Raw genomic sequence first — 20,092 nt, forward strand, 5'->3', positions numbered from 1 at the left:
TGAAAAACATTCCAGTCAATCAGACTAAAAGCATTTCCGATAAGCTGGAGGAATCCTCAGTAGACACCGGTAGCAATACCTTCCAACAACAAACCAAATACACTTTCCTTGGATAAAGCAAAGTCCTGCAGATACTGGAGATCTGAAATAAAAACAGAAAATGATGGAAAAATTCAGCAGGTCTGGCAGCATCTGTGCAGAAGGAAACAGAGTTAACGTTTCAAGTCCAGTATGACTCCTTCTGAACTCAAAGTTCCAGCACTTTCTGTTTTTATTTCACTTTCCTTAGAATTATCTGAAGCTGAAAACCAGAATTAAATCTATCAATACCTAACACAGGTTGGGTGATAGCTTTGTGGAACACTTCCATTCAGTCTGCAAGCATGACCTCGAACTTCTGGTGTCCTGTCATTTTAATTCTCCACTTTGCTCTCACACTGAAATCTCTGCCCTTGGCCTATTGCAGTGTTCCAATGAAGTTCAATACAAGCTTGAGGAACAACACCTTATATTACAATTAGGCACATTACAGCCTTTTGGATTCAACACGGAGTTAAGAAATTTAGAGTCATAGGGTCATAGAAGTCTACAGCACAGAAAAAGACCCTTAGGCCCATCGAGTCTGCGCCAGTCAAACAAGTACTGAACTATTCTAATACCATTTTCCAGCACTAGGCTCATGGCCTTGTATGCCATGGCATCGCAAGTGCACATCCAAATGCTTCTTAAATGTTATGAGGGTTTCTGCCTCTACCATCCTTTCAGGCAGTGAGTTCCAGATTCCCACCACCCTCTGGGTGAACAAAGAAAAATACAGCACAGGAACAGGCCCTTCGGCCCTCCAAGCCTGCGCCATCATTCTCCCTCACATCCCCTCTAAAGCTCCTGCCCCTTACCTTAAATATATGCCCCCTGGTTATTGATCCCTCCACCAAGGGGAAAAGTTCCTTCCTGTCTACCCTATCTATGCCCCTCAATTTTATACACCTCAATCATGTCCCCCCTCAATCTCCTCTGCTCCAGGGAAAATAACCCCAGTCTATCCAATCTCTCCTCATAACTAAAACTCTCCAGCCCAGGCAGCATCCTGATAAATCTCCTTTGCACTCTCTCTAGTGCAAACACATCCTTTCTATAATGCGGATTCCAGAACTGCACACAATACTCAAGCTGCGGCCTAACCAGCGTTTTATACAGTTCCAGCATAATCTCCCTGCTCTTATATTCTATGCCTTGGCTAATAAAGGCAAGTATCCCATATGTCTCCTTAACCACCTTAGCTACCTGTCCTGCTACCTTAAGGGACCGGTGGACATGTACACCAAGGTCCCTCTGATCCTCAGTACTTCCCAGAGTCCTACCATTCATCGTGTATTCCCGTGCCTTGTTTGTCCTGCCCAAGTGCATCACCTCACACTTATCCGGATTAAATTCCATTTGCCACTGATCAGCTCATCTGACCAGACCTTCTATATCCTCCTGTAATCTAAGGCTATCCTCCTCACTATTTACCACCCACCAATTTTTGTGTCAACCGCGAACTAACTGATCAACCCTCCTACATTCAAGCCTAAATCGTTAATGTATATCACAAACAGCAAGGGACCCAACACTGATCCCTGTGGAACCCCACTGGACACAGACATCCAGTAACAAAAACACCCCATAACCATCACCCTCTGCTTCCTGCCACTCAGCCAATTCTGGATCCAATTTGCCAAATTGCCTTGGATCCCATAGGCTCTCACCTTTGTTATCAGTCTCCCATGCGGGACCTTATCAAAAGCCTTGCTGAAGTCCAAGTAGACTACATCAAATGCATTGCCCTCATCTACACACCTGGTCACCTCTTCGAAAAATGCAATCAAATTGGTCAGACATGACCGCCCCTTAACACAACCATACTGACTGTCCTTGATTAATCCCTGCCTCTCCGAGTATAGATTAATTCTGTCTGATCTGATTGTGGCTTCAGCTTCACATCCCCGCCTACCCCCGGTAACCTTCGACTCCCTTGTTAGTCAAGAATCTATCTACCTCTGCCTTAAAAATATTCAATGTCCCTGCCTCCACCGTTCCCTGGGGAAGAGAGTTCCAAAGACTCGCAACATTGTCTCTGGGAGGAAAAATTTCTACTCGTCTCCATCTTAAATGGGTGACCCCTTATTTTTAAACTCCGTCCCCTAGTTCCAGTCTGTCCCACAGGGAGAAACATCCTTTCAGCATCTATCCTGTCATTAGCTGAGCATCTGTGTCTTACCGAGGTTTAACCGCACCAGTGATATCCCCTTACTTCTGCATTAGTGGGAAAGCTCCCCTTCGTCATTCTCTGTTCTCCTTTTCCTCTTGAAGGCTTAAGATCCAGTTCTGTTGAGCCAATTTCTTGCCGCGAGGCACTCGGAATGGAGCAGATCCGTCTGTGTGCCTCTTTTCCCCGCCTCAGATATTGCTGCTCCTTATTTTTGGGGTCCGTTTTGAGTGATCTTCCTGGCACACTCCGTCTTCACTTTCATCCATGTCATTGTCCCTGCCTTGGGCGACGATATTCCTCCTGGATTCCCATTGCTTCTGAAACCTGCTTAACTTTGGGTTCTGCTGAAGTTCTAAGTGACACTCTGATGCCTCTCTGAGCAATTCTTTTGCTGCTTTGTTCCCATCCTCAAACAGTTGGTGGGCGAGTTTAGCCTCTTTACTGTGCAGGAAGATAACTTTGTCGGAGGCAGCTCCTTGCTGCTGGAGTGTGTCCAGTTCCTTATCCAGGGTGCTCAATTTCTCTGTCATTATGTGCTCTTCAGTCAGAAGCTGCTGCTTAGAATTTTCGATGTTACGCATCTCAAGTATAAAATTCAGCCATCCATTTGTGCTTTCCAATGAGTTCTTCAAGTTGCTGCTCAAACGCCTTCCTTTCTCTCCTCCTCTTCAGCTTCTCTTCCTCTATCTGAGTAGCTAATGCTTCTATTCTTTGCTTGCTCTCTGCTCACTTTCAGCTGTCTTTTAGTCGAGCTTGGCTCTGTTCATACTGAAAACGCAGCCGCTTCAGATTTGCTTCCTTGGTGTTGCAGTTCCCCTCCAGGTGAAAGATTTCCTGATTTAACTCATCAAGCTCCTTTTCCATTGCTCCTCGGTGTGCCTGCAACTTCTTCAGTTCCTCATCGTTCACCCTTTTTTCTTCAGTTAAGGTCTTGATTTTTTTCACAATTTCTCCAATGTGGGGTTCCACTCTCTCCCCTAGTTCCAGCTCAGTCAGCAGCCCCAGGGGGTCGTCCAACGTCAGAGCAGTTTCCTGGCGGCTCCTGCCATCTTGTCTTCACTCGGAAAGCCTATATAAAAGATACATTTCATCCGGGCCTGGAGGTTTATCTACTTTTAAGCCTGCCAGGCCACTTAGAACCTCCTCCCTTTCTATGCTAATTTCTTTAATTATATCAGTCCTTCTGCCTGTCCTCCAGTCCTCTGGCACCTTTCCTGTGGCCAGAGAGGTATTGAAAATTATTGCCAGCACTCCTGCTATCTCCTCCCTTGCCTCACTCAACAGCCTGGGATACATTTCATCCGGGGATTTATCTACTTTTAAGCCTGCCAGGCCACTTAGAACCTCCTCCCTTTATATGCTAATTTCTTTAATTATATTTAATTAATCCTTCTGCCTGATTTCCATACCCACGTCATCCCTCTCACTTGTGAACATCGACACAAAGTATTCATTCAGAACCCTACTTACGTCTTCCGGCTCCACACACAAATTACCACTATGTTCCTTAATGGGCTCTACTCTTTCCCTAATTATCCTCTTACCCTTAATGTACTTGTAAAATAACTTTGGATGTTCCGATATTTTACCTGTGAATGTTTTTTCATGCCTCCTTTTTGCTCTCTTAATTTCCTTTTTAAGTTCCCCCCTACACATTCTATACTCCTCTAGGGCTTCCGCTGTTTTGAGCCCTTGGTATCTGCCATAAGCCTCCCTTTTTCTCTTTACCCAATACTGTATATCCCTCGAAATTCGGGGTTCCCTGGATTTGTTGGTCCCACCCTTTGTCTTTACTGGAATATGTTGGCCCTGTACTCTCCCTATTTCCTTCTTGAATGAGTCCCACTGCTCTGACGCAGATTTACCTAAAAGTAGCTGCTCCCAGTCGACTCTGGCCAAATCATGTCTGATCTTATTAAAATCAGCCTTCCCCCAATTTAGAACTCTTGATTTCTGGCCCGTCCTTGTCCTTTCCCATAACAACCTTGAATCTAACGGAGTTATGATCACTATCTGCAAAATGCTCCTGCACTGATACCTCTACCACTTGCCAGGCTTCATTCTCTAAAATTAAGTCCAGGACCACCCCGTCTCTTGTAGGACCTTCTACGTACTGGCTTAAAAAGCTCTCCTGGATGCATTTTAAGAATTACGAATTTAGACTATAATCTCTAATCTCATTTTGTTTATTTTTCTTTGCCTATTTGTCTTAATCACGTCTTCCTCTTGTTTTTGCTTTCGGGTGGCAGCTGTTCATTATTCTGCTATTCACAACTCCTGTAGACACATCTTTTGTTCCTTTACTTGTTCCGTTACCACTCCCTTTAGCTTTGCCCTACCAACTCTTGTCATTTAATTCTCCTGTATCCATTCTATAACAACCTTTCCTCTAGCTCTTTTTCAACCCTTCCCCATTTGACCTACTTAAAGCTATTAGATTTGTCCATTTTCCAAGTTCTGATGAAAGGTCACAGCTCTGAAACATTGGGCAAAATTTTACGTTCGTCGGTCGGGCAAGCCCAACCAACTCAGCATCGGGCGGGCGGCTGATTGCTGCTGAAGAAATGAGCCGCGTCGCCATTTTCTGCGGGCGGGCCAATTAATGCCCGCCCCGCGGGTAAGCGACTCCTGTGGAGAACGGGAAAATAGTCGCGGGGCAGGCGGCCTCAGACTGCCGGTTCCAATGGGGAGCCAGCAGCCTGCATAAAGAGTGGCCAGGCAGCCTGCTTGAGGCAGTGCACCATGGCCACTCGTGGAGAGAGGGAGGTAGGTCCGAGTGGACAGCAGCATGAGCAGGAGAGGGTGGGGGGAGGCTGCAGGAGAGGCCAGTGCCCCCCGGTTTTCAGATGCATGCTTTGCTGTCCTCCTGCAAGAGGTGGGCATCCGTCGGCAGCTTCTGTATCCGGAGGATGGGAGGAGGAGGGCCCCCCCATGTTACCAGCCAGGCGTGGGAGGAGGTGGGTGATGCTGTAAGCGCCCATGATGACGTGCGGCGCACTGGCACACAGTGCAGGAAAAGATTCAATGATTTGCTGCGCTCTGGACGGGTGAGTACCATGTCTGTCTTGGCCATTTGACCCAGAAGGCAGCTTAAGCCTTTGACCCCCCCCCTACCATATCTTGCTGTCGTTACTGCATAGGGCATCTGTCGCATGCTGGTTGGGCAAATGGGTACTGACCATGCTTATACCAGCCTTAGTGGTTGAGGAGAAGAAGGGTTCTCCCAGCAGCATATGTTGGTCTTTGTGGCATTTGAGTAGTCTGGGGGCAACCTGCAGGGGAAGCTGCACGATACATACTCAGAACTCCAACACATGTCATATTGATGGTAATGAGATGGTCCAAGGGGAGCCTCAAGGTGTTTTGGGCAAGTGCCATCTTCTGGCCTCAGCACCGCACCGAGTTGTGCCTCCTTGCCATGGGTGCTACGAGCCGTGTGCTATTCAAAGTGATGGACGCCGAATGTGGGTGGCTGGGGGAGGGGGTTGGGACCAGCCGTACTATCTTCTAGTGACTGATCACCAGTAGTGTGGACAGGAGCCGCTGGAGGCCTTAGATGCGCCACTGTGGTTGGGGTGTGGTGTGCGCGTGCAGAGTACATGAGCAGGCAGCCCCAATAAGTCCTCTTCTATGTTTTGCAGGTAAAAACTCACCACAATGCCCAGGAGCGCCAGAGGACTGGAGGTGGGCGCGCCCTCCTGCAGCGCCTTATGCCTTTTGAAGTGCAGGCCATGGAGCTGGGCAGGAGTCAGGAGGCCAGGGCGGCCGGAGGTGGCGAGGCTGGGGTCCAGCGGGCAGGTATTTGAGGTCCACAGTCCCATCCACTGTGTCTGCACACCATCCAAACCACTGATGGTTGCTGCAATCGTTAATGCTGAAACACTGCTCATTCACAGACTGAGACATTCTGACGTGTGGGTCATACAGAAGGGACCCTCGTCCCCTTGAGGAATCGCATCTCCGCCACCTTCCAAAGTCACCTTATCCATTTGTGACCACTATCACCATGGTCTCACATGCCATTGGATCGCTGCTGCACAGCCAAAAACTTATTTCATCTGAGGGGGTTTGGGACCTCCAGCACCCTTTCAGCCAGTGCGCCCCACATTACTTTGTCCAAAAGGCTCTCAGCACCTCAGCTGTGAACCTCATGGCACTCAACTTAGATGAATGCCACCACGTTACTCATCCCTGCGCCAAGGGGAAATGTTGCCTTCTGCCCACCCGGTCTATGCCCCTCCTTACGGAATGAAGGCCAATTATGTGACCTTTCAATCTCCTGTGATCGACGGCAAATGTCGCTACTGTTTGTGATGTTTCCTCAGTCCTGCAACTATCCAGGCCACAATGCATCCAGGTCAGGTACCTCTGCACTCTCCCCACTCCTATGGTTCATAACATGCCATGTGGCTTTCCTGAGGGCATCTGAGCAGCCTGTCTGCATGTGCATTTAATGTTTGGGGCTCGTCTTGACTCTTTTTCAACTCACCAATGTTCTTCTTCTTCGGGTCTGGAAGGGTGAGTGACTTATGAGGCTGGGGGAAAGGGATGAAAGGTTGAACTGACTGTACGCTAACTGATGCACTGTCCTCGTTGTTAATTTCAGCATCACCACCAGAGCAACCCGCACCTCGACCCCGCGGCTCCCCCTCCATACCTGAGGGCCAACATGTGCAACTTGCGGCACATCATTTCAGCCAGCCAGGCACCAGCGCAGACACACACACCTCGGTGGGGACTTTACCGTCAGCTAGTGTCCCGGGTCACAGTGGAGAGGGCACATCACGATCGCTGGAGGTGATGGTAGGGGCAGAGAGTGCCGATGGTTCCAGCAGCCGAAGAGCTGCAAGGGACAAGGCACATGCTGAGTCCGGCACTGATGACGTGCATCTGGAGTTGTCCCCAATGCAGCAGCTGCAGGACAGGCGGCAGGAAGTGTGTTTGCATCTGGCAGGGTTGCACGAGGGAATGGTTCAGTTGCTCTCTGTGATGGAGGAGTCCAGGCAGAGTGAACGTGAAGAACCCGCCCTCAGGGCAGAGCATCAGGATTCCTTCAATGAGAGATTGGCGACTCTCGTTGAAGGGGCTTCCACCAAATGGATCAAAATATGATTGGGTTACACGCTGACCTGCAAGCCCTCACAACGGTTCTGGCCACAGGTGGTGTTTTCCATTGTGGGAGATGTTGTGGACATCAAGCGCCAGCGCTCGGTGCCCATGCATCTGCGGTGAGCAGGGAGGTAGATTTGGACCTCACGTCGGCGCAGCAGCTGCCTGCCATCGCTGCGAGCTCCTCTCATGGTGCTCCGGATGAGGGCAGCATCTCCTCCGTCCCTCTGCCAGTCAACATTGCTTCCATTGAGGCTGCGACAACTGGGGAGGTGCCAGTTCAGGAACTGGCCACTCCCTACCAGGCGGAGCCATCACAGGCTCTACGGGCCAGAAGACGCCCGCCAAGGTCATCGAGCCCAATAGGACAGCAGAGTCAGCAGGCTTTCTCACAGGCCACTCTGAGTGATGGGGCGGCACCTAGACGTAGCACCCAAAAACGAAAACATAAGGCACCTTAGGCACTCCCCGGGTATGTCACTGGTGATTTTGTGTTGGCCTTAGAATAGGGACCCCTTTTTGTAACATTGTCGAATAATCATGTGGGCTTTAATTGTGGACAGAATAAATCCACCTTTGTTACCAAAGCTGAGCACCTTTTCATCGTGCTGCTTTTTTCATTTTCACATAATTATCATGAGTGTTAGAGTGGAGATTGATGTTTCTGTACTAAGGCCTCATTTGCAGCTGAACAGGTGGAAGATGTGGCACCTAAGTGCCACGTGTGGAAGTCCCAGGCAATGCTGCTCCTGCTGATCCATGTGTGTGGAGCTAGCTGAAGGTTCATTGGTTTAAATTGTCGCGGGTGTCCCTGCCTCCTTGGTGTAAACGCGGGTCATCGTTCAGCCCCTCATCATCGCCCTTGTGCTTCCTCAGCCTCTTAGGCACTGCTGGATTCATCATGTGCAGCCTCATCCAGGGCATCAAGATCTTCATCATCAATTGCATCTCCCCTTTCCAGCGCAAGATTGTGCAGAGCGCAGCAGCCTACCACTATCAGAGAGACGGGATCTGGGGGGTACTGGAGTGCGTCCCCTGAGCGGTCCAGGCAACGGAAGCACATCTTGAGAAGACCGATGGCTCTCTCTACCTTGTGGTGCCCTGGCTCCTATTGTACCGCTGCTCAGCTTCTGTTCTTGGACGGCGTACTGGCGTCATGAGTCACCTTCGCAGAGGGTAGCCCTTGTCACCCAGCAGCCAACCATCCAGCTGAGCCGGAGCACTGAAGAGCCCCGGCACCTGGGAGTGTCTGAGGATGTAGACGTTGTGGGAGCTGCCTGGGAACCTTGCACAGACTTGTAATGTCAGCATCCTGTGATCACACACTATCTGCACATTCATGGAGTGGAAGCCCTTCCTGTTGACGAAGGCACCGGGCTCACCTGCTGGCGTCTTGATGGCCACATGTGTGCATTCTATAGCACCCTGGACGCAGGGGAATCTAGCAATGGCCGCTGGTTCGCTGTGTCTGACTTGTGTGGTTGCAGTGGAAGTGGGTAAAGGTAGATACCCGTCTGAACAGAGCATCTGTAACCTGCTTGACACATATGTGGACAGCTGATTGGGAGACACCACAAAGATCACCCACCGAGCCCTGGAAGGAACCACAGGCATAGAAGTGGAGGGCAACTGTGAGCTTCAGAGCCGCTGGCATGGGGTGTCCACCCACACAGTTAGGGGAGATCTCAGGGCCAATCATCTGACAAATATAGTTGACTGTCTCCCTTGAGAGTCGGAGCCTCCTTTGGCACTGCACCTCAGACATATTGAGGTAGTTGCTTCGCCACCTGTATACCCTGGCAGCAGGATAGTGGTGTCGTCTGCGGCCCCTTGCACCTTGGACAACCTCTTGGCCCTGCACCCCTTGTGACTGCGCCTAGACATCTAAAGGTGCCTCCCTTGGAGGCTGATTGTCCAGTCCTGGCCTCCTCCTGATTATATCCCTCCTTTCCTCCTCAGGGGAGCTGCCTCCACTGGAGAGGTCAGAACCCATAGCCCCAGGCTAAATGGAGGACTCCGGAAAGCTGCAAGGCCGAAAAAGAATGCTGTCTGCAGAATGCTTTCACTTTACACAAAAACCTCTTGAACATCGATGAGAACTACTAACAATCACACAGGTATGTTTTAAATACTTTCATCAATTATAACTTTGTGAAAAACATGAACAACCCCTCTGAGTCTACATATCCCAACATTGCAAAGGTTTTCTTAAATAATCTCCTACCCGCCTTCCCGTTGGGCCCGTGCGCCGACCTGAAGTTCGCACGGGCCCCTCAAAATCGTACACAATTGGCAAGTTAAGGGGCTTAACGAGCCCAATTAATGGCGGGTGAACTGAGCGTACCTGCCCACCGAAATATCGCGATGGCACGCGCTGACGTCAGTCCGCGTCATTTTATGTGCTGACATGCGGGCTACGCCATCCGCACGTCAGCCAGAAAATTCTGGCCATTAACTCTGTATCTCTCTCCACAGATGCTCCTAGAAGTGATGAGTATTCTCAGCATTTTCTGATTTTATTCTAACTATCAAGGCTGAAACTGAATCCAGGTTTCAGAGGGGAAAGGACAGTGAACAATAGCCCTTCATTAACAACAGGAAAATTTTCCTTCTTCTATTTATCAAAAATTTAAATTCAGTTCTTAGAGCTAAAAATATGCGCTTCTTTTTCAGTATGTCATCAGTTCATGCATTTTTCTCTAAATGTTTAAAAATTCTTGTAAGGAGCATTTACACTGTAAATGAGGTGGTGATAAAACAGAATTTAGCTAGGCATTGACCCTACAATTATAGTGTAAATAAAACCTGAACTTGTATTCAAAGCATCTTGTCACACTGGAGTGAAGGAATGCCATTCCAATTCAGTTCAGAGACATGCTGGCCCTTAATTCTGCATTACGTTGCAAAGCGAAAATTACTTTCCAACAATGTCAACCTTATTGTTTTACTATATTAAATGCTCATTTAAATAAGTCTTAAATAGAGTTTCTGCTCAAACTAGTTTACCATCTAGTTAACTACAAAAATATCCCAAAGTGCTTAGCACAAAGTGAGAAAAGGGGATATAGGCAGAGAGAGTTAATATGGATTTTGAAAAGGCTTTTAAAGACGGGAGAATTTAGAAGAGGAGCTTCAGTTAAGGTTGTGCTGCCAGTGAAGAAAGGGGGCATTGCACAGTAGGACAAAGTTGAAGGATAGACGGATGCAAGTATGGAAATCTAGATTGATGAAGTTGCAGTGGTAGTTTGGGACGAGGCTGTGAAAGGATTTGAAAACAGGGACAAGAAGTTCAAATTCAATGTCTTGGGGGCAATGTAGCAGCCAATCTGCACATAAAGTCTCAGGGAGCAATGAGGCAAATGATCAGTTAATCTTATTTGGTGCATATTTCCAGTATATAATGTTTTATTTTTACTTCAGATTTTCAATATTAAGAGAGTTGTCCTTTTATCTCTATAAAAAGTCAAGAATACTGAAATTTGCTGTTGTGAATTTCAGAACTGAACTTGACTTTTAGGGTTCGTTGAAACCATTTGACCTGCCCATAAAAAGGAACAACACCTGGTGGTTAAATATTAATCTTACATCTGCACAGAGCCTTGCATTCAAATAGAACATGGACATCAATAGCATGATAATCAACCCAAACAAAAAACCTTACACTGATCCAAATTGCAGAGAAAGAGGTTTTACTATGTGTAAAGTTTTCAATTAATCGGCACCCTTAACCGGAGATTTGATTCATACTTTAGATTAGAACAAGAGTCACAAATTGGAGTTTGTCATTCTCGTTGATAATGAAGTACTGCTGTGTGTATGCTTGGCAACAATCCAGGAACCCTGCTGCCAACAAGAACAACTTTCCCCAAAATTTTCACAAACCAGCTCCTAATGAGGTTTAAGAGCCCCATGGTTAAGTTTCTGTAATAAATCCTGAATAACACCATCATTACCTGCAATTTCTCTTATTTCTGACAATGGCTTAAAACTCTGCATTGTGCACTGAAGAAACCCCCAATTACATTACGACAAGCAGACTGATTCACAATTAGCAATGTTGCTTTTTTAAATGAAATCATTCATTTTTATAAATACCTAGGGACCTGTGATTTGAGTTAGCACTCCATAAATTTCTGGAGTCACATGCCTCATCTGGCAGAGTCACTGGAATGTATTAACCTTCAGAGAAATACAGGGCGACATTTGTAAACCCAGGATAACAAAAGCAAAACAAGCTTTGAAACTTCCAATCTATTGCAAAGAAGAATGCTAAAAGACAGGACTGGCAGATCAATAACTTGTACATTACTCAAAAACTGTTGGAATTGTACAGGTTCATCAACATCTGAAATCATAAGAATAGTTGGGTAGTTTGGGGGAGATCCTTCATGTGATGAAGACTCCCAGCCAAAACATTCACCTACTGTTCTGTTTCAGATGCTGACACAGGTCAGTTGGGGATTTTCTTATCTCAATTCCTTGTATATTCTTACTGAAGAAAGTCTGTTTAGGAGAATGCTTCTGTTCATCTGCATTTGCCAAGTGTGAAAAAACACTACAGGAAAAATGTGTGAGGCCATCACACGAGGTCAAATGCTTTAAAGTCAGAGCCACACAGATCTCTGTAATAGGGGGAAGCAAAGGAAAGCAAAAGTATTATGCATACATTACAAAAATCAAAGGGTGATAAAGGTACATCGGAATGTTGCCATCAATAAATCACATAAAACATCTGGAGCTGTCCCATACTTTTTCATCAAGGCTGCTTATGAGCTGGGATCAACAATGTTAACTACTTTGTAATTAGTGCCAGGAGTAAACTTCCTGCTATAGTAGAAATGGTTACTTCCATCTGTTTAAGATACTCAAAAGATGAACTACTGTTGTCAGTTTATTTAGTGCATTGTTAACAATGTTATAGGGCAAACAAAATCACAAGTGTGCCAATACACTTCAATGATGTGTGATATATCTCTTGTGAAATATTCTAAACTCATCATCTTAAATTGTTCCCACCATTAGTAGTAGTCTTCTAACAATCAGTATTTGACCCCAAGGTGTTCTGAACATATTCTAATGTTATCACTTGCTGACATACGAGCCTTGTGCAATCAAAGGCACCTCCATATATAAGCTCCCCGGCCTCTGTACAACTGACGGTAGTACGGATTCCTGTTTTTGTGGGGTGCCAGAAGCGCTGTCAGAATTATCAATCTCTGCTTTGGTTGCTACATCCGGTGCACTGGTTCAAATAGTCAGCATTACTGTGCTGCAGTCTTAACTTGAATTTACTATGTAAGCAGTCCAGACACAACGGAATGACACAGCCTTTGCTCACAAGCATGTTTTTGTTTCAGCTAGAAGAATCACCATTTTTATTACCTGCACAAATACACGCCCAGCTTTCCACTTTCTAAAACAAAAACAAAAATACCTGGAAAAACTCAGCAGGTCTGGCAGCATCTGCAGAGAGGAATAGTTAACATTTCGAGTCCGAATGACCCTTCATCAGAACTAAGGAAAAATAGAAAAGAGGTCAAATATAAACTGGTTTAAGTGGGGTTTGGGATAGGTAGAACTGGATAGAGGGCCAGTGATAGGTGGAGATTGCCAAAAGATGTCAAAGACAAAAGGACAAAGAGGTGTTGAAGGTGGTGATATTATCTAAGGAATGTGCTAATAGCTGACGTTAAGGGTAGAAAGCAGGACGAGCAAGGTACAGATAGCCCTAGTAGGGGTGGGGTGGGGGGAAGGGATCAAAATAGGCTAAAAGGTAGAGATAAAACAATGGATTGAAATACATTTAAAAGTAATGGAAATAGGTGGGAAAAGAAAAATATATATAAATTATTAGAAAAGGGGGGATTGGAAAGAGGGTGGGGATGGAGGAGAGAGTTCATGATCTAAAGTTGTTGAACTCAATATTCAGTCCGGAAGGCTGTGAAGTGCCTAGTTGGAAGATGAGGTGCTGTTCCTCCAGTTTGCGTTGAGCTTCACTGGAACATTGCAGCAGGCCAAGGACGGACATGTGGGCATGAGAGCAGGGTGGTGTGTTGAAATGGCAAGCGACAGGGAGGTCTGGGTTATGCTTGCCGACAGACCGAAGGTGTTCCGCAAAGTGGTCACTTGGTCTGCGTTTGGTCTCTCCAATGTAGAGGAAACCGCATTGGGAGCAGTGAATGCAGTAGACTAAATTGAGGGAAGTGCAAGTGAAATGCTGCTTCATTTGAAAGGAGTGTTTAGGCCCTTGGACGGAGAGGAGAGGGGAAGTAATGGGGCAGGTGTTGCACCTTCTGCGGTTGCATGGGAAGGTGCCGTGGGAGGGGGTTGAGGTGTAGGGGGTGATGGAGGAGTGGACCAGGGCGTCCCGGAGGGAACGATCCCTGCGGAATGCTGCCGGCTGGGGGGGGCATGAAGGGAAGAAGTGTTTGGTGGTGGCATCACGCTGGAGTTGGCAGAAATGGCGGAGGATGATCCTTTGAATGCGGAGGCTGGTGGGGTGATAAGTGAGGACAAGGGGGACCCTATCATGGTTCTGGGAGGTAGAGGAAGGTGTGAGGGCGGATGCGCGGGAGATGGGCCGGACACAGTTGAGGGCCCTGTCAACCACTGTGGGTGGAAAACCTCGGTTAAGGAAGAAGGAAGACATGTCAGAGGAGCTGTTTTTGAAAGTGGCATCATCAGAACAGATGCGACGGAGGCGAAGGAACTGAGAGAATGGGATGGAGTCCTTACAGGAAGCCGGGTGTGAGGAGCTGTAGTCAAGGTAACTGTGGGAGTCGGTAGGCTTGTAATGAATATTGGTGGACAGTCTATCACCAAAAATTGAGACAGAGGTCAAGGAAGGGAAGGGAAGTGTCAGAGATGAACCATGTGAAGATGATGGAGGGGTGGAGATTGGAAGCAAAATTAATAAATTTTTCCAGGTCCAGACGAGAGCATGAAGCAGCACCGAAGCAATCATCGATGTACTGGAGAAAGAGTTGTGGGAGGGGGCCCAGAGTAGGACTGGAATAAGGAATGTTCCACATACCCCATAAAGAGACAGGCATAACTGAGGCCCATGCATTTCCACTTTCTAAACCAGGCTCCCAATGGGTCTACATTATTGGATGCAACATCCTTTGTATGAGATGTTAAACTCAGGGTTCCTCTTTCCGTTCTAGTGCTTTAGGTAATGCAGAGAATTTTCCTGGTTTTCTGACCAACATTCCTCTTTTAAGTTAATACCACAGAAAAACAGCTTAACTGGCGATTCATCAAATGGCAGCTTGAGGGACATTGTTGGCTCAGCCAACTTCACAATAACAATTGCTGCACTTTGCATGTCAAAAAAGGATCATTACAAACACACTTTCAAACAAACATTCTAAACAAAAACTATTACAGTAAACTGAAGTAATATTTGAATGTTTTTGCAAAAAACAAAATCTTACATTTATAAAGCATATTTCATGAGAGCAGGACACCCCAGGTACTTTAAAGTGAATAAAGTACTTCTGAGGTGTAGTCTTTATTGTAATGTAGGAAACATGGCTGCCAATTTGTGCACAGCAAGGCCTCACAAACAGCAATGTCATGATGGTCGGTTAATTTGTTTCTTTTTATCATGTTGGTTGAGGAATAAACATTGCCTGAAACACCAAGGAAAACTCTGCTGCTTTTCTTCAAGTAGTGCTACAGGAGCTTTTATATCCAGTTGAGAGGGCAAACAGGGCCTCAGTTTAACATCTCATCTGAAAAATGGTGCCTCAGTGTTTTTTATACATAACAGGGTTCACTAATGTACTTCCTTAGCATCTGAACTAGTCTATTTAATTGCTCATATATAATAGTACAATATTAAAATGTGGATTTTATACCACTTCATCCCTTAGATTAAAGGTTCTTGCAGATTTTTAATTGCTACAAAATGAATACCAATGTTGGAGAGGGTGTCAAAGTTGACAGGTCTCCTTGGATGGAAGCCCCTGAAATGAGGCTAATTAGGGTAGCAATCCGGGTTGTAATACTGAGTTATTGCCGAAGTAATGAAAATATTTACTATACAGTCCTGTCACAGTTTAACACTAATCTTGTCTCTGTACTTTGGCATGGAAAACAAAAGCCTGAACTTTGAGAAATAAAACAATGAGCTTATTTTTCCCATATTACTGGCCAGTACTATTATGATAAATTGTCAATCTCATGCCAAAAAAAATCACATGCCAAACAACCAGCATCCCACTAGCAAGCTTGCTGCCACATCAATCATACACAAAACCCAAATTAACCAATTTAAAACATCTCCTGTGTAAATCAGATCCATTTACCACCCAATGAGCTGAACACTAATAGTTGGAGTGTGGGGAGACCTATTCATATCTTGCATATCTGCTTTTCAGACGGGGTGTAACCACATGATAGAGGTTGCAGTCATCAGCCAATGGAAGGCCATCATTTTTGATCATACTTATTGGGGTCAGAAATAAGCTTCTTAATGTGGCAGAAATGGTGCATACTTACCAACAGTTCTGGAAAGATCAAACTATCATTCTTCAGAGCGGACATCAAGAGTGGGAATCTTCTGAAAAGTCTGGATTTAATGCAATTGTGGGACTTGAAACAGATGGCCTATTTTCAGCATTGTCCAAAACTTTAGCCACAAGTGGCTGATTTGGAATCCAGATATGACTAATTGCATCACTAATTAATAAATTGAAAATTAATTGATAATCCTGTTGGACAGGTGATCTCATTACTGTCACATGGTGTATGCACTGGTAAAATGGCATGAATGTATTATGAAGCAAATTCTACTATATTTAGTGCAGGTAGCTAAAATGACATTGCTGTAGCTACACCTGTTGTTAGTCAGCAATTTATTTGGACAGCACAGACCTATTTCATGCCAGGATTTTCACTCTTCCCACCTCAATATTGAAGAGATGTGGCTCGACTATTATTCCTCAAATGACAATGATGTAAGAGCAACCTTTGTTTCCAGTGTAGGATCTCTCCATGTTAAGAACACAGGGCTTGTTCCTCAATAATTCATATTCTCAATATTTTATAACAATCTAAAATTACACACACAGATTAAGAGATTGGAGAACCAATGGCCAGAACAGTGTATGTATTTGCAGAAATTTAAACAATAATCTTTCTCATTATTTGAGACATTTTCATATGAGCCATAATTTGTTATAGCAGGGCAATGACTCAGATCAGTTGTTAGTTAAACTTGCTCTTGCCTGCTTAATTGTAATGATGTTTTGTGTCACAAGTTGATGAGTGCACAAGCTGATAACGTCGCATTGAGAAAAAGCAAGCATCTGGGACCTGAGTGAACAGGACTATCAACTGCACACCTCCTTAACCAGATTGAAAGATTGTGAAATTAAAAGCATAAAGACTGAAAGGGAAGTGTAAATTTGAGTGGGTGAATTCAACTTCAAATCAGGTACAGAAAAAGAAATAAATAGAAAGATAGATTGCACTGAGGAAAAAAAGGAGACAACTTTTTAATTTAAAGTTCAACATTTTAAAAAATTTCTAACAATAATTAAAACTTGAAGAAATGAGACTCTACATTTGTAATGAGACCCTACACTTGTAACAGTTAATTTTCAGTGCCGGTCAGATGGTGAACTAGTGCCAAACTTATCACGTCATTAAGAATACTTGGGTTGAAATGGACTTTTCTGTGGTGAGTTTAGTTTGTATCTACTGTGCAAGTACAATAACTTCATACCATTCAATGGTGAAACAGACAACTGAATAATATTTTCACAAAGTTAATGGCAGAATAGCATGATTCCGACAGAAAATTTTGGATTGCCATGTTCTTCCATGCATCTATCCTAACTGCATGCAGCAATTGCACGTAAATAAACTTGAGCAATGTTAGAGACACCATTACGATTATGAAAATTGTCTTCTCTCCTCAGTGTTTCAAGCCTCCTGATCAAGGCTTTGTGCCATTGAAGTAGCTGTGGATGCACCAAGACAAACCTTTCTAAAATGGATTTATTGCTGCTCCGGTGTGTGCTATATGCGATTTAATACATCAACTCCATAGCAACATCCTTCCTGCAGAACTATGTTCCTTTGAGCAACCAGGCAATATTAGATAAAACCTTAAACATAAATTCAAATGTCAGTTGCTGCTGCAGCATGCATTAAGTTAAGGGAAACCTGTTGTTTGTTAGCACCCCCACTAACCTGACCAATAGCCCCTGCTACAAATTCAACCTCCTATTTATCTTCCAACCCTTTTTTGGGCAGTGAAGGGAGCAAGGAAAATATAAAACAATGGACAAAAAAACTGCTCCGAGATGGCAGTTACTGGTATGTTTCCTCCAGAATCAGAGATCTTCAAAGACAATCTTGTTTCTCTGTAGGACATTATCGGCACTGTCATTAGTGAGGAACAAATTTAACAGGAGTGTAATTGCTCCTGAGTTGTTGGACACACATCAAACAGAAATAGTATTTGACAAGATTTACTTTTGGGTATCTGCAGCTTTTTCACTATGGCCCAAGGCCTTGAAGAACAAGCTTTGAACCCTAAGGAGAGCAGACAATATAAAAATGATCTGTAAAACATAGAAAAAATGTGATCATTAAAAAAGAGCACTTAAAAAATTCTCAACCAGGCAAAATGTGCGAGTACTAAAAGGAGAACGGGGCAAAGGAAGAAATTTAATAGAGTGTTATTGCCTTCTTCCCTACACCCATTTCACTGCCATACAATGTCACAACATTGGTAACCAAACAATACTAACTTGTAATAAAAACAAGAAATGCTCTACGTGTACTGCAAGTCTGTCTGAAAAGACAGGTTAACATTTTGGCCCAGAATTTGGAGAAAAAAGCCGCATCAAAAAACACTAACCTATCCTTTTCTTTCTAAGTGCTGACAGACCTGCAATGTACTTCCAGAATTTTCTGCTTTTTTAAATTTCAGCTTGGGCATCTCACCAGATCAGGTTTCTGACCTGTCTCATTTCTGGAATACTCTCTGATGTTAATCCTGATGCATCAATTGGACAATGTATATCAGTGAAGAGAGCTTACTGGTGGAAGATGAGACTTGAAATGGCAGGTCAATTCAGTTGAAGGGTAACAAATGCAGTTTCTGAAAGGCAAGAAATCTTTACGTCATTTTTGTCATGATATTGATGGAGTGGTGGTGGGAATTACTTGACACTAAGTTCTGCGTGCAAACGACCTTTCTGCTTTGAGGAAACCAAAGTAGGTATCTATGATGTGTGGCTAAAATACACAAATATTTGAAAATAATTAATGTTGCTCTAATCTTTTTTTTTAAAAAAGGCTTGAAGTGTGACCCAGAGAATGACAGACCTGCTAGCTTCACTCCAATGGTTATAAGGGAAGCAGTAAGGAAACAGGAATCAGGTTTAATCCGACATGAGTTGGCTAAACCAAGGTCATGCCTAATAGATTTGCAAGTGGACAACTACAACCACCTCAATAACCTTAATTTTTTTCTCTCAATCCAATTTTACATTTCATCTATTTCTCTTTCTGTACCCAATTCGCTGTATTCCTTCTCAATCATCTGTTTCTTTCTCTATCCTTAAAGTTTGCTGATTAAGGATATTATTTACAATATGGCAGAGGTAGATAAACATGAACATGCACTTATTAATAAGCCTAATTTTATAATTAAACCTGATAAATTAAGATCCCACAACTGAATTCCAAATTAGGGTAAAACTTGGAAAAATCAATAACAACATTGTCTGTCCACGTTACACCAGAACTGCACGCATTTACTAATTGTTGTAGCTACTGCTCCACATTCTGCTCCATGCGCCCTGTAGCATGGCATCACTGACACTGACCTTCAGTCAGCTGAATGAAATTGAAGATGCTGCCATTAATACACATAAACTCCTTTTAGCATTATACTTAGTTTTTTTTTCTTTACTCTTTCATGGGATGTTGCCTTTCCCTAATTGCCCTTGAACTGAACTTTCCACGTCATTTCAGAGGGCAGCCTGGAGTCACATGTAGGCCTGACCAGGTAAGGATGGCAGGTTTCCTTCCCTAAAGGACATAATCAACCAGCTGGGTTTTTTATGACAATCAATGACAGTTCCATAGCTTTATAAGTCCAGATTTATTCATTGATTTCATGCCATGGTGGGGTTTGAACCCATGTCCCCAGAGCATTAGCCTGGGTCTCTGGATTACGCGTTGAGTGACATTACCACTGCACCACCGTCTTCCCATCTTCACTTAGTGAACGGTTATAATCGATTACTGGCCCCGAAATTGCTGGGAAAATAAAGGCGAGTTTATTGCACATGTTATTATCACAATGAAATAATCTATCAATTTGTGGGGAGGAAGAGATACTCTATGAGTTGCAAACTACCACAAATTGTTGCAACGTTTGCACTGGTCTGCCATTCGCCTCCTGAAAACAGGTGCAAATGACTGAATTTTTCAAGATAATGCTGTTTTCCTGCAGTAAATAAGCAGAAAGCTAGGACAGATACTTAATAGTAAAGGGACTGTTTTAATGATGAGATTTATACAACTCTGATCAACATCTCCATCCCAGAAAAGGAGCAACTGAAACAGGATCCCCATTCCTGCAATTATCAAATTCCTCTATGGGTTTTTAAAATTTTATTTCTCTTCAAGTTCTGTCTTTTTCTTTCCTCTGTACCTGATTTGACTCTAATTTGCCATATTCCTTCTCAGTCATTAAGCTACTTT

At 44.5% G+C, this 20,092-nt stretch overlaps 1 protein-coding gene and 1 pseudogene across 7 annotated transcripts in view; both read right to left on the reverse strand.

Moving 5' to 3' along the window:
• wars2 (tryptophanyl tRNA synthetase 2, mitochondrial) overlaps positions 1–20,092 on the reverse strand; it is a 90,332-nt gene that overhangs the window by 56,322 nt on the left and 13,918 nt on the right. For 3 of the 7 annotated variants that reach the window (XM_078559615.1, XM_078559618.1, XM_078559617.1), the window contains one exon: positions 18,502–18,616. The exons of 2 other annotated variants lie outside the window; for them this stretch is intronic. The gene's annotated coding sequence lies outside the window, so the exon portion shown is untranslated. Of the gene's footprint in view, positions 1–79; positions 143–9,584; positions 9,702–18,501; positions 18,617–20,092 lie in introns of those variants that run through there. 2 more of the 7 variants (XM_078559619.1, XM_078559613.1) reach the window with 2 other exon arrangements.
• On the reverse strand, positions 2,440–20,081 carry LOC144692011 (synaptonemal complex central element protein 1-like; annotated as a pseudogene).

Source organism: Cetorhinus maximus, chromosome 16 (genome assembly GCF_964194155.1).
Source record: "Cetorhinus maximus chromosome 16, sCetMax3.hap1.1, whole genome shotgun sequence".
In the NCBI taxonomy this organism is placed as follows: Eukaryota; Metazoa; Chordata; class Chondrichthyes; order Lamniformes; family Cetorhinidae; genus Cetorhinus; species Cetorhinus maximus.